Below are 13,771 nucleotides of genomic sequence, written 5' to 3' on the forward strand. Positions count from 1 at the left end.
AACGGAAATAAGTAAAGTCTAAAACAATCCTAGACCTACCGGGCTCACCCATTCTTTTATCTCGCTATTTTACGCACGCGCGCACGAGCAAACTGCCCAGTGTGGCGCATCTAGCTGGAGTCAGCCCATCTTTTTCCTAACTCTTTTTCCTTTCCCTTGGGCCTATTTTCTCCCACTAAAGCCCATCCCGAAGTGAAAGCCCACTCGTGGTCGTCTTCCTCCTCTGTTCTGTACGTGAACATGAACATAACCTACAGAATCTCCACATTCATGACTTCCACCTCTTCCTCTTCTCCTCCCACTCAATTCTTTCCCCATTACGAATTGCCACAAATACAAAAATTATTGATGAATGCCAGGAGAACTCATTCAGGGAATTAAAACTGAATTTCGTTGCTTTAATTGGACGCACGGAGCCGTGGAACATACATACACAAACTGCCATTAATGGCCACGATGAGCTCTCTTGATCTCCATCTCCCGGCCTCCCCTTCCTCTATAAAAGGATCCCTGAGGAGCGCCTCGCAGCCTCCCACCTCCTCTCCAGAAACCCCTCTCCATCTCCCTCCCCATGGTCGTCAATTTGTCGCCGGAGTCCGAAATCCGCCGCCGCGTCCGACGAAGTTTCAGTCACGTATGGTGAAGCCCCGACCCTTCCTATCATTCATCTCTCTATTTGTATTTTGCACACCTCTCTGATCCCTTGAACCTCTCGAATCCACAGCCAGAGCTCACGAACGGCGACGAGCACATCCAACCGGAAACTCCGGCGAACTCCAGCGGGTTCACACGGCTTCCCGAGGACGAATTGGTCGTCAACGAAGACATCACCTTCATCTCCGCATGGTCTCCTTCACCGTCCGCCTCTCCTACTTGCCGGAGCACGCCCGACCGGACCTCCTCCCCCCGGTGAGCATTCTTTCTTCCGTCTCTCGATCTGTTGATCGATCCATGTGTGCTGTTAAAAAAACGAACAGGTATCGCTGGATTGCTTAGAACATCTAGTTTATGATTAAAATTTCAAATCTCATTTTTGGGAAATTTAAAATTTAGTTCTGATGTAAATGTTAATTTGAGTAATTTTGATATAACTTTAATTCTATAATTCATATGAAAAATCTTTCTTAGAACCCTACCTTTCTGTTGGAACTCAAGGCACAACTTTTCAGCAAGCTTTAGTCACTATTTTAACATCAACACGTTAATTTGACCTTCTTTGATCCTCGTTTAATTACTTTGTTGAACTAATATTTAATCCTAGGATAAATCTTTTAGGTTGATCCCTAGAAAACTTCTCTGGTCATATTCCTTCATTATACAAATTTGGACTTAGGAAATCTTACATAAATTTTGTAACATAAGCCTTATGTCATCAACTCCAATTACCATTTTCATTGGACCCAAGCCAAATATTCCAATCAAACCCATTATTGACTTTGTCGTAGGACCTTGCCTCACGACCCTTCAACCATGATCCTAATTTGTATCAATTTGATCCAACCCTGGAATATGATTTATGTCATATTTTCAATCAAGCCAACTTGATCCTATCTCAACCCTACCATGCCATAATAACTAGTTTAGTAATAGTAAAAACTAAATAACTTGTAATTTGAATTTGTATCTTTTATTTGGATCTTCATTTGGATTTTGTTGTGTGTTTAAGTATTTTTTTTATCGTTAGATATATCGTAACGAGAAGGAGAGACAACTCAGAGTAGAATATTTCCTCTTCGAGTACTCGGGCAAGTTGCAAATTGATCATGCTTTGACCTATATTTTCTTTATGCATATCCCTTTCAATTTTAATACTATGCATGTTTTAAAAAAGTTTTACAAAGTATTATTACTAGCTAGAGCCATACGTTCAAGACTTGCAACCATGCTTGGCCACGCTTGCACAAAATGGGTGGGATGAAAACCAAAATTGTTTTAAACCTTTAAACCTGCCTCTTTTGGGGCAAAGTTTTGTGAAAACTTTTGAAAAACAAAACTATATATTATTTTACTTTTACACCCTGGGTGGAATGGTATGATGGGAGCGTCTACAAGTGATTGCACCCATCAGGGTCTTGCAGTGAATGCGCCCGACTAGGGTCTTGCACACAGGTTTTCGGTGGGGACCGCCGTCCAGGGAATGAGATCTTCCAAGTACAGTTCGATGTAGCTTCCAGTACAATCACATGCTACTATGGATCTAGCTTAGCTTAGTACTAACGGGAAACCCTTACCTCAGGACCGCCATCGGAGAGGGGCTTTTATTGCTTAAGTTGCGGGCGGCTTGGTCAGGTACAGGGGGCTGTTACAGAAAGGCTTCATCACAATCTTCTCCTAGTCGTACACCCAAGTGTGTAACGATAAACGGGGTTGGTTGTGTCATGTGGGGAACGTGTACAACCTCTACAGAGGGTTAATCGAATCGATTAGCCGTGCCCCCGGTTACGGGCAATTTTGATCAATTTAAGACTTGGACCGAAGAAGAATCTCCCCTCTCTTTTCTAAAAGCCTATTTTAAGGGTTAAAAGTTGAGGAATGAGCACAATGAATTTGTTTCACTTCAACCTTATGTATGTTTTAAACTAATTTGGAGAATGAGCGCTAGTGCGTATATCCAAGTGTCTCACTCCTACCTTTTATACAAAAAAATATTATTTTTATTTCAAAGAAGTTTAAAAAATTTAGCATAGGAAAATTTTGGCTTTATGCAAAGGAAACCTCCACCAATACTTTCCTTGCATATATATTCTGTTAAACTTTCCTTTGCAACTTGCGAGTACATTCCACGTACTCACCTGCACTTGCCATGTGCAGATCTCGGCAGATTAAGAGACGATAGGGTTATGGTCTACACTCAACGAGCCCAGTGGCGTTGATGGAGCCCTAACTTAGTGACTACGTATTATTCCACTGTATTATGTGCCAGCATTGAACTGCATAAATGTTATGTATTTACTGAATTATGGATCTATCGTTGTAGTAAAATGATGTATGTTTTACTGATATTCATTCTTGTTACTGTGTGTGCTAGATATGATCCAGAGATAGCATAGTAAGCACAGAGACTTGGATTTTACCAAATCTGGCTCGTGACAATAGCACACGGTCCACTCGCGAATGTCGTGTGCCTACCAAATCGTGGCCGATGATGCCCCGTAGCTGCGCGCATGATCTGAGTCGTGCGTTCTGATTGGCCAGAACCCAAACCCCACGGACCATACGTCTGCACCGTCGGATGCTCCCAGATCGAACGACAATCCTCATCCCTTTCGACAACACATGCAGTTCCGATTGTGATTTTATTTATATGTGTAAGCACCGTGCGCATGCTAGCTCATGCTTCCTTCTCTACTAAGTTTTCCATATTAATGTTGTTATATATCCAAACACGCTACCGTTTCCCGCCACTCCTCCCATCGGTTTCCCGCCTCTTCTCCCATCGGTTTCCCTCTACCAATGTCAGTGCTCATAGAAGGCTAGGCGGCAACACACCGGCCATGTAAATATTGCTCACAGTTTCTAAAAGCACAAACGTGTGTCATAGTAGGGAGTAGGTCCCATAGGGTGACCAGCATGAAACGCCTTAAAGGGGAGGAGGCAATTCCTATCAGCAAGGGGCGGCTTCCCATCCGCTAGCCTAGTCGAATTGAACGCAGAAGTTAAGCGTGCTTGGGCTGGAGTAGTCTAAGGATGGGTGACCCAGTGGGAAGTTGCATATCTCAAGCTTCATTTAAACGCTATGATACAGTCATTATAGACATTTATCATCTAAATGTCTCTATAGTGACCTGTCATGATGATTATATAAACCTTGGGATCCTTGTTTTGATAATTTGTAGAATATGTTTTTATTGGTTATTTTTTGTTCTCAAAAATCAAAGAATGATCGACATTTGTAGGCCCACACAAGTTATCCCTTTGACCCAATGCACGAGAAGGGTTTACTCTTTGCTCCGTGTGCTATGCAAGCTTTTAAATCTAGGCTGATACGACCGATATATAGGCCAATATATCACTTTTGGGGCTCTACCGACATAAACATAACATATCATTTTGTAAATATCATTTTCAAACATATCATCAGATATGGACCGAAATATCGATCAATATGGCCGATATCTAGCCCGATATGTCCACCGATATAGAATGATGCATCGATGACAACAATTATTTATTTGAATGCAGTGAAATAAGATTATGCATTTACAACTTCATTATATGTTATCAAAGTCATGCACAATGTTTCGTACAAATGCATATATATCTTATTGTTTTTAATCATAGAGAAAGGATTTTGTGAATCTTTCCTTAATAGTTTCTTAATCAACAAGTTAATAAATTAGGAATCTAAAAGTGTCAGGTTAAATCATTGACATTGTTTTACTAAAAATAAATATTTTGAACAAGAATAATAAAAAAACTAGAAATGTTTTCTCCGATATATCTACATATCGTCTGATATATCACCCGATATCCGACATCCGATACGTCGAAGCCAAACCGATACAAACCCGATATTCGATATTTTGAAGCTTGGTGCTATGTTAGAGCAAATCAATTTTCAGCACATGCGTTGGACGACACCTGGCCCTTACCCCCCACCCGCCTCGAAGTTGCGTTCCCGACATCATACGTCTTTAACCTGGCCGCGGGGGTACGATGTTCAGTTTGTAATATTACTGATGTAGTCGGTGCCCCATCGAACTTGTGCTTTCAGGATTTTAACAAATCACACACCATACCCATACATTTTTTCGGGCCGCATGGTGGGTATAGGGGGCCGTGTGTTCTGATCGAGCATGTCTCCCTTGTGCGGTTTAAAGACGTTGGACATATCTGTGGGCTCCTCGATGTGTGTGTGTATATATATACCCCTATATAGTGTGCGAATAACTTTGAAAGATGGTTGTTGGATGAAGCAAATCCGATGGTGCAGAGATGGCAAATCCGAGCACTACTAGTCGTTGGATATCATCTATACATTCCACCAGATTCTGCCACATGTACAATCTAGAAGACTCCATGGTTGAACTTAAGCATAATGCACAAACCTCAAAACACAAGCACTTCTCCTTTGTTCTAGAATCTTCCATATCATAATTTCCAAAACTTTTTTTCTAGATGAATTTCCATTATTTGTTTTTGCTTTATGCTTTACAATGCACAATTCCATGAATCTTAAAATATATTAACTTTTTTATAAAACCAAATTGATTTTGAATGAGATGAACCATAAGAATTAAATGAACATCTACATCATGCATATATGACTCAAAGCTTACATGCTATAGTGTGGTATTTATTCATATTTTGGTTGCCAAATCTCATGCGTGCAATGCACGTGTACCTTACTAGTATATATATCATCCTTGACCGATAACGAGGGGGCCCATACAATCTATCCCTTTTACCCAACATACAAGAAGGGTTTGACCATGATGGTTTCCTATTGCTATGTGTGCCATGTTAGACCAAATAAAGTTTGAGTGCATGCGTTGGAGGACACCCCCCGTCGCCTCGAAGTTGGGGAACCGACATCGTACGTATTGAACCTAGCTTGGGGTCAGGTACGGTGTTCGGTTTGTAATGTAGTTGGTGCCCCATCAAAGTTGTGCATTGGGGATTTGAACACATCACACACTACCCATACATATTTTGGTCCGCATGAAGTGTATAGGGGGTCTTCTGATTGACCACGTCTCCCTTGTGCGGTTTTTTGTGACGACACGCATATATCTGGGCTCCCCGAGGGTATATGTATCATCCCTTTGACCGATGAGGAGGGGTATGTGTTGGCCATGAATGGATTCCTCCTTGTTTGTGTTAGGGCTGGTCACCGTTGATGTCTACTACACAACCTTCTTGTAGACATTGTTGGGCGTCCAAGTGCAGAGGTTTGTAGGACAGTAGCAAATTTCCCTCAAGTGGATGACCTAAGGTTTATCAATCCGTGGGAGGCGTAGGATGAAGATGGTCTCTCTCAAGCAACCCTGCAACCAAATAACAAAGAGTCTCTTGTGTCCCCAACACACCCAATACAATGGTAAACTGTATAGGTGCACTAGTTCGGTGAAGAGATGGTGATACAAGTGCAATATGGATGGTAGATATAGGTTTTTGAAATCTGAAAATATAAAAACAGCAAGGTAGCAAGTGATAAAAGTGAGCGTAAACGGTATTGCAATGCTAGGAAACAAGGCCCAAGGTTAATACTTTCACTAGTGCAAGTTCTCTCAACAATAATAACATAATTGGATCATATAACTATCCCTCAACATGCAACAAAGAGTCACTCCAAAGTCACTAATAGCATAGAACAAATGAAGAGATATTGTAGGGTACGAAACCACCTCAAAGTTATTCTTTCTGATCGATCTATTCAAGAGTTCGTAGTAAAATAACACGTAGCTATTCTTTCCGTTCGATCTATCATAGAGTTCGTACTAGAATAACACCTTAAGACACAAATCAACCAAAACCCTAATGTCACCTAGATACTCCAATGTCACCTCAAGTATCCATGGGTATGATTATACGATATGCATCACACAATCTCAGATTCATCTATTCAACCAACACAAAGAACTTCAAAGAGTACCCCAAAGTTTCTACCGGAGAGTCAAGACGAAAACGTGTGCCAACCCCTATGCATAGATTCCCAAGGTCACGGAACCCGCAAGTTGATCACCAAAACATACATCAAGTGAATCAATAGAATACCCCATTGTCACCACGGGTATCCCACGCAAGACATACATCAAGTGTTCTCAAATCCTTAAAGACTCAATCCGATAAGATAACTTCGAAGGGAAAACTCAATCCATTACAAGAGAGTAGAGGGGGAGAAACATCATAAGATCCAACTATAATAGCAAAGCTCGCGATACATCAAGATCGTGCCGAATCAAGAACACGAGAGAGAGAGAGAGATCAAACACATAGCTATTGGTACATACCCTCAGCCCCGAGGGTGAACTACTCCCTCCTCGCCATGGAGATCGCCGGGATGATGAAGATGGCCACCGGTGAGGGATCCCCCCTCTGGTAGGGTGCCAGAACAGGGTCCCGATTTGTTTTTGGTGGCTACAGAGGCTTGCGGCGGCGGAACTCCCGATCTAGGTTATTTTCTGGAGGTTTCTGTATTTATAGGAATTTTTGGAGTAGGTCTCACGTTGGGGGGGGGGGTCTCCGAGTCGTCCACAAGATAGGGGCCCACGCCTAGGGGGTAGGGCGCGCCCTCCACCCTCGTGGACAGCTCGGGACTTTTCTGGCCCAACTCTTTTACTCCGTGGGCTTCTTTTGGTCCATAAAAAATGGTCAAAAATTGGCATGTCAATTGGACTCCGTCTGGTATTCCTTTTTTGTAAAACTCAAAAACAAGGAAAAAACAGAAACTGACACTGTGCTCTAGGTTAATAGGTTAGTCCCAAAAATCATATAAAATAGCATATAAATGCATATAAAACATCCTAGATGGATAATATAACAGCATGGAACAATCAAAAATTATAGATACGTTGGAGACGTATCAAGCATCCCAAAGCTTAATTTCTGCTCGTCCTCGAGTAGGTAAATGATAAAAACAGAATTATTGATGTGGAATGCTACCTAGCATATTTATCAATGTAATTTTATTTATTGTGGCAAGAATATTCAGATCCATAAGATTCAAGACAAAAGTTTAATATTGACATAAAAATAATAATACTTCAAGCATACTAAGAAAGCAATCATGTCTTCTCAAAATAAAATGGCCAAAGCAAGCTATCCCTACAAAATCATATAGTCTGGCTATGCTCTATCTTCATCACACAAAATATTTAAATCATGCACAACCCCGATGACAAGCCAAGCAATTGTTTCATACTTTTGATGTTCTCAAACTTTTTCAATCTTCACGCAATACATGAGCGTGAGCCATGGACATAGCATTATAGGTGAAATAGAATGGTGGTTGTGGAGAAGACAAAAAGGGAGAAGATAGACTCACATCAACTAGGCGTATCAACGGGCTATGAAGTTGCCCATCAATAGATATCAATGTGAGTGAGTAGGGATTGCCATGCAACGGATGAGCTAGAGCTATAAGTGTATGAATGCTCAAAAAGAAACTAAGTGGGTGTGCATCCAACTCGCTTGCTCACGAAGACCTAGGGCATTTTGAGGAAGCCCATCATTGGAATATACAAGCCAAGTTCTATAATAAAATATTCCCACTAGTATATGAAAGTGACAACATAGGAGACTCTCTATCATGAAGATCATGGTGCTACTTTGAAGCACAAGTGTGGTAAAAGGATAGTAGCATTGTCCCTTCTCTCTTTCTCTGTCATTTTTTTTCTTTTTTTGGGCCTTCTCTTTTTTTTTCTTTTTTTGGCCTCTTTTTTTATTTTTATTTTTATTAATCATCCGGATTCTCATCCCGACTTGTGGGGGAATCATAGTCTCCATCATCCTTTCCTCAGTGGGACAATGCTCTAATAATGATGATGATCACACTTTTATTTACTTACAACTCAATACTTAGAACAAAATATGACTCTATGTGAATGCCTTCGGCGGTGTACCGGGATATGCAACGAATCAAGAGTGACATGTATGAAAGAATTATAAAGGTGGATTTGCCACAAATACGATGTCAACTACATGATCATGCAAAGCAATATGACAACGATGAAGCGTGTCATAACAAACGGAACGGTGGTAAGTTGCATGGCAATATATCTCGGAATGGCTATGGAAATGCCATAATAGGTAGGTATGGTGGCTGTTTTGAGGAAGGTATATGGTGGGCGTATGATACCGGCGAAAGGTGCGTGGTATTAGATAGGCTAGCAATGATGGAAGGGTGAGAGTGCGTATAATCCATGGACTCAACATTAGTCATAAAGAACTCACATACTTATTGCAAAAATCTATTAGTTATCGAAACGAAGTACTACGCGCATGCTCCTAGGGGGATAGATTGGTAGGAAAAGACCATCGCTCGTCCCCGACCGCCACTCATAAGGAAGACAATCAAAAAATAAATCATGCTCCGACTTCATCACATAACGGCTCACCATACGTGCATGCTACGGGAATCACAAACTTTAACACAAGTATCTCTCAAATTCACAACTACTCAACTAGCATGACTCTAATATCACCATCTTCATATCTCAAAACAATCATATGGAATCAAACTTCTCATAGTATTCAATGCACTTTATATGAAAGTTTTTATTATACCCATCATATTAGGACTAAATTCATAACCCAAGCAAATTACCATGCTGTTCTAAAGACTCCCAAAATAATATAAGTGAAGCATGAGAGTTCATATATTTCTTCAAAACAAAACCACCGCCATGCTCTAAAAGATATAAGTGAATCACTAGAGCAAACGACAAACTACTCCGAAAGATATAAGTGAAGATCAATGAGTAGTCGAATAATTATGCAACTACGTGAAGACTCTCTAACATTTAAGAATTTCAGACCTTGGTATTTTATTCAAACAATAAGCAAAACAAAATAAAATAAAATGACTCTCCAAGCAAAACACATATCATGTGGTGAATAAAAATATAGCTCCAAGTAAAGTTACCGATGAACGAAGACGAAAGAGGGGATGCCATCCGGGGCATCCCCAAGCTTAGGCTCTTGGTTGTCCTTGAATATTACCTTGGGGTACCTTGGGCATCCCCAAGCTTAGGCTCTTGCCACTTCTTATTCCATATTCCATCGAATCTTTACCCAAAACTTGAAAACTTCACAACACAAAACTTAAGAGAAAACTCGTAAGCTCCGTTAGTATAAGAAAATAAATCACCACTTCGGTACTGTTGTGAACTCATTCTAAATTCGTATTGGTGTAATATCTACTGTATTCCAACTTCTCTATGGTTCATACCCTCCGATACTACTCATTGATTCATCAGAATAAGCAAACAACACATAGAAAACAGAATCTGTCAAAAACAGAACAGTATGTAGTAATTTGTATCAAATAAATACTTCTGGAACTCCAAAAATTCAGAAATAAACTGGTGTATGTGAGAAATTTGTCTATTAATCATCTGAAAAAAGAATCAACCTAAAAGCACTCTCCAGCAAAAAATGGCATCTAATCTCGTGAGCGCAAAAGTTTCTGTTTTTACAGCAAGATTGCAAAGACTTCACCCAAGTCTTCTCAAAGGTTCTACTTGGCACAGACACTAATTAAAACATAAAACCACATCTAAACAGAGGCTAGATGAATTATTTATTACTAAACAGGAGAAAAATGCAAAGAACAAAAATAAAATCGGGTTGCCTCCCAACAAGCGCTATCATTTAATGCCCCTAGCTAGGCATGATGATTTCAATGATGCTCACATAAAAGATAAGGATTGGAACATAAAGAGAGCATCATGAAGAATACGACTAGCACATTTAAGTATAACCACTTCCTATGCATAGGTATTTTGTGAGCAAACAACTTATGGGAACAATAATCAACTAGCACAGGAAGGCAAAACAAGCATAACTTCAAAACTTATAACACATAGAGAGGAAACTTGATATTATTGCAATTCCTACAAGCATATATTCCTCCCTCTAATAATTTTCAGTAGCATCATGAATGAATTCAACAATATAACCATCACACAAAGCATTCTTTTCATGATCTACAAGCATAGAATTTTTATTAATCTCCACATAAGCAAATTGCTTCTCATGAATAATAGTGGGAGCAAACTCAACAAAATAACTATCATGTGAGGCATAATCCAATTGAAAACTAAAATAATGATGACATGTTCCATGGTTATCATTATACTTTATAGAATACATATCATCACAATAATCATCATAAATAGGAACTTTATTCTCATAATCAATTGAAACCTCTTCCGAAATAGTAGATTCATCACTAAATAAAGTCATGACCTCTCCAAATCCACATTCATCAATATAATCATCATAAATAGGAGGCATGCTTTCATCATAATAAATTTGCTCATCAAAACTTGGGGGAAAAACATATCATGTTCATCAAACATAGCATCCCCAAGCTTGTGGCTTTGCATATCATTAGCATCATGGGTATTCAAAGAATTCATACTAACAACATTGCAATCATGCTCATCATTCACATATTTTATGCCAAGCATTCTATGTAATTCTTCTTCTAGTACTTGAGCACAATTTTCCTTCCCATCATTTTCATGAAAGACATTAAAAAGATGAAGCATATGAGGCACCCTTAATTCCATTTTTTTGTAGTTTTCTTTTATAAACTAAACTAGTGATAAAACAAGAAACAAAAAGATTCGATTGCAAGATCTAAAGATATACCTTCAAGCACTAACCTCCCCGGCAACGGCGCCAGAAATTGCTTGATGTCTACTACACAACCTTCTTCTTGTAGACGTTGTTGGGCCTCCAAGTGCAGAGGTTTGTAGGACAGTAACAAATTTCCCTCAAGTGGATGACCTAAGGTTTATCAATCCGTGGGAGGCATAGGATGAAGATGGTCTCTCTCAAGCAACCCTGCAACCAAATAACAAAGAGTCTCTTGTGTCCCCAACACACCCAATACAATGGTAAACTGTATAGGTGCACTAGTTCGGTGAAGAGATGGTGATACAAGTGCAATATGGATGGTAGATATAGGTTTTTGAAATCTGAAAATATAAAAACAGCAAGGTAGCAAGTGATAAAGTGAGCGTAAACGGTATTGCAATGCTAGGAAACAAGGCCTAAGGTTCATACTTTCACTAGTGCAAGTTCTCTCAACAATAATAACATAATTGGATCATATAACTATCCCACAACATGCAACAAAGAGTCACTCCAAAGTCACTAATAGCGGAGAACAAACGAAGAGATTATTGTAGGGTACGAAACCACCTCAAAGTTATTCTTTCTGATCGATCTATTCAAGAGTCCGTAGTAAAATAACATGAAGCTATTCTTTTCGTTCGATCTATCATAGAGTTCGTACTAGAATAACACCTTAAGACACAAATCAACCAAAACCATAATGTCACCTGGATACGCCAATGTCACCTCAAGTATCAGTGGTATGATTATACGATATGCATCACACAATCTCAGATTCATCTATTCAACCAACACAAAGAACTTCAAAGAGTACCCCAAAGTTTCTACCGGAGAGTCAAGACGAAAACGTGTGCCAACCCCTATGCATAGATTCCCAAGGTCACGGAACCCGCAAGTTGATCACCAAAACATACATCAAGTGAATCAATAGAATAGCCCATTGTCACCATGGGTATCCCACGCAAGACATACATCAAGTGTTCTCAAATCCTTAAAGACTCAATCCGATAAGATAACTTCGAAGGGAAAACTCAATCCATTACAAGAGAGTAGAGGGGGAGAAACATCATAAGATCCAACTGTAATAGCAAAGCTCGCGATACATCAAGATCCTGCCGAATCAAGAACACGAGAGAGAGAGAGATCAAACACATAGCTACTGGTACATACCCTCAGCCCCGAGGGTGAACTACTCCCTCCTCGCCATGGAGATCGCCGGGATGATGAAGATGGCCACCGGTGAGGGATCCCCCCGCCGGTAGGGTGCCGGAACAGGGTCCTGATTGGTTTTTGGTGGCTACAGAGGCTTGCAGCGGCGGAATTCCCGATCTAGGTTATTTTCTGGAGGCTTCTGTATTTATAGGAATTTTTGGCGTAGGTCTCACGTCAGGGGGGTCTCCAAGTTGTCCACGAGATAGGGGCCCATGCCCAGGGGGTAGGGCGCGCCCTCCACCCTCGTGGACAGCTCGGGACTCTTCTGGCCTAACTCTTTCACTCCGTGGGCTTCTTTTGGTCCATAAAAAATGGTCAAAAATTGGCACGTCAATTGGACTCCGTCTGGTATTCCTTTTCTGTAAAACTCAAAACAAGGAAAAAACAGAAACTGGCACTGGGCCCTAGGTTAATAGGTTAGTCCCAGAAATCATATAAAATAGCATATAAATGCATATAAAACATCCTAGATGGATAATATAATAGCATGGAACAATAAAAAAATTATAGATACGTTGGAGACGCATCAACCGTCACATGTCGTTCAACAAAAGCCTGAGCTCATGCGTTGTCAGGATTCCCTGCCACAGCTCGGATTGCTGGGTTCGACCGACACCGTACCCTGCGTATCTCGTCCTTAACTACCTGGATTTCATGGTTGTTGTCTGTATCGAGAGGAAGACGCCACATCTAAATTGTACATTATTCGATATTGAAAACACACATCACCTCTTCCAACATACATCATTTTGGGCCGCATGCAGGCGTTGCTAGTTTTGTGGTCCCTCTAGTGCGGTTTTTTATGATGGTTCAATCTACTGGACCAAGCGGTTTATATACATATTCTATCCATTTTTATCGACAACAACAGTTGTCGTTTGACCAAGCGATAGATTCACTGGTCCGTCTTATGGTAGGTCATGGCGACATGCATGTATGACCAAAGTATCATTACGTGCATCCGCCCCGCTGACATGAAGTGGGAGGTGGGTCAAGCACCCTAGCTAGGTAGCTATGAAATTATGTCATTATAGACATATCCAAGGGTGCTTTCGGGTTTGCGAGGCAGGTGCCACCAATGTTGTGCATTGTGTATTTAAAGTTTTAAACATCACACCCTTTATTCCTACTTACATTTGGCCACTTCCAGGTGGTTCTTGACCTCTGGCCCCTCTCATTGATCTTCGATGACGCGCCCAACCATGGGCCCACGCGGTAAAAGTTGTGCATTGGAATTTTGAACATCACAGAC

The 13,771-nt window shown here is 40.5% G+C and overlaps 1 long non-coding RNA gene across 2 annotated transcripts; it reads left to right on the forward strand.

Moving 5' to 3' along the window:
- The first annotated feature begins 244 nt into the window (after positions 1-244).
- Positions 245-3,000, forward strand: LOC120962469 (uncharacterized). 2 transcript variants are annotated; one of them, XR_005753223.3, is made up of 3 exons: positions 245-639; positions 725-909; positions 2,812-3,000. It is a non-coding gene; the product is annotated as an uncharacterized lncRNA (long non-coding RNA). The 2 variants fall into 2 exon arrangements; XR_005753224.3 differs by having other exon boundaries at positions 245-634.
- Positions 3,001-13,771: the final 10,771 nt, after the last annotated feature.

Source organism: Aegilops tauschii, chromosome 4 (genome assembly GCF_002575655.3).
Source record: "Aegilops tauschii subsp. strangulata cultivar AL8/78 chromosome 4, Aet v6.0, whole genome shotgun sequence".
NCBI classification, from domain to species: domain Eukaryota; kingdom Viridiplantae; phylum Streptophyta; class Magnoliopsida; order Poales; family Poaceae; genus Aegilops; species Aegilops tauschii.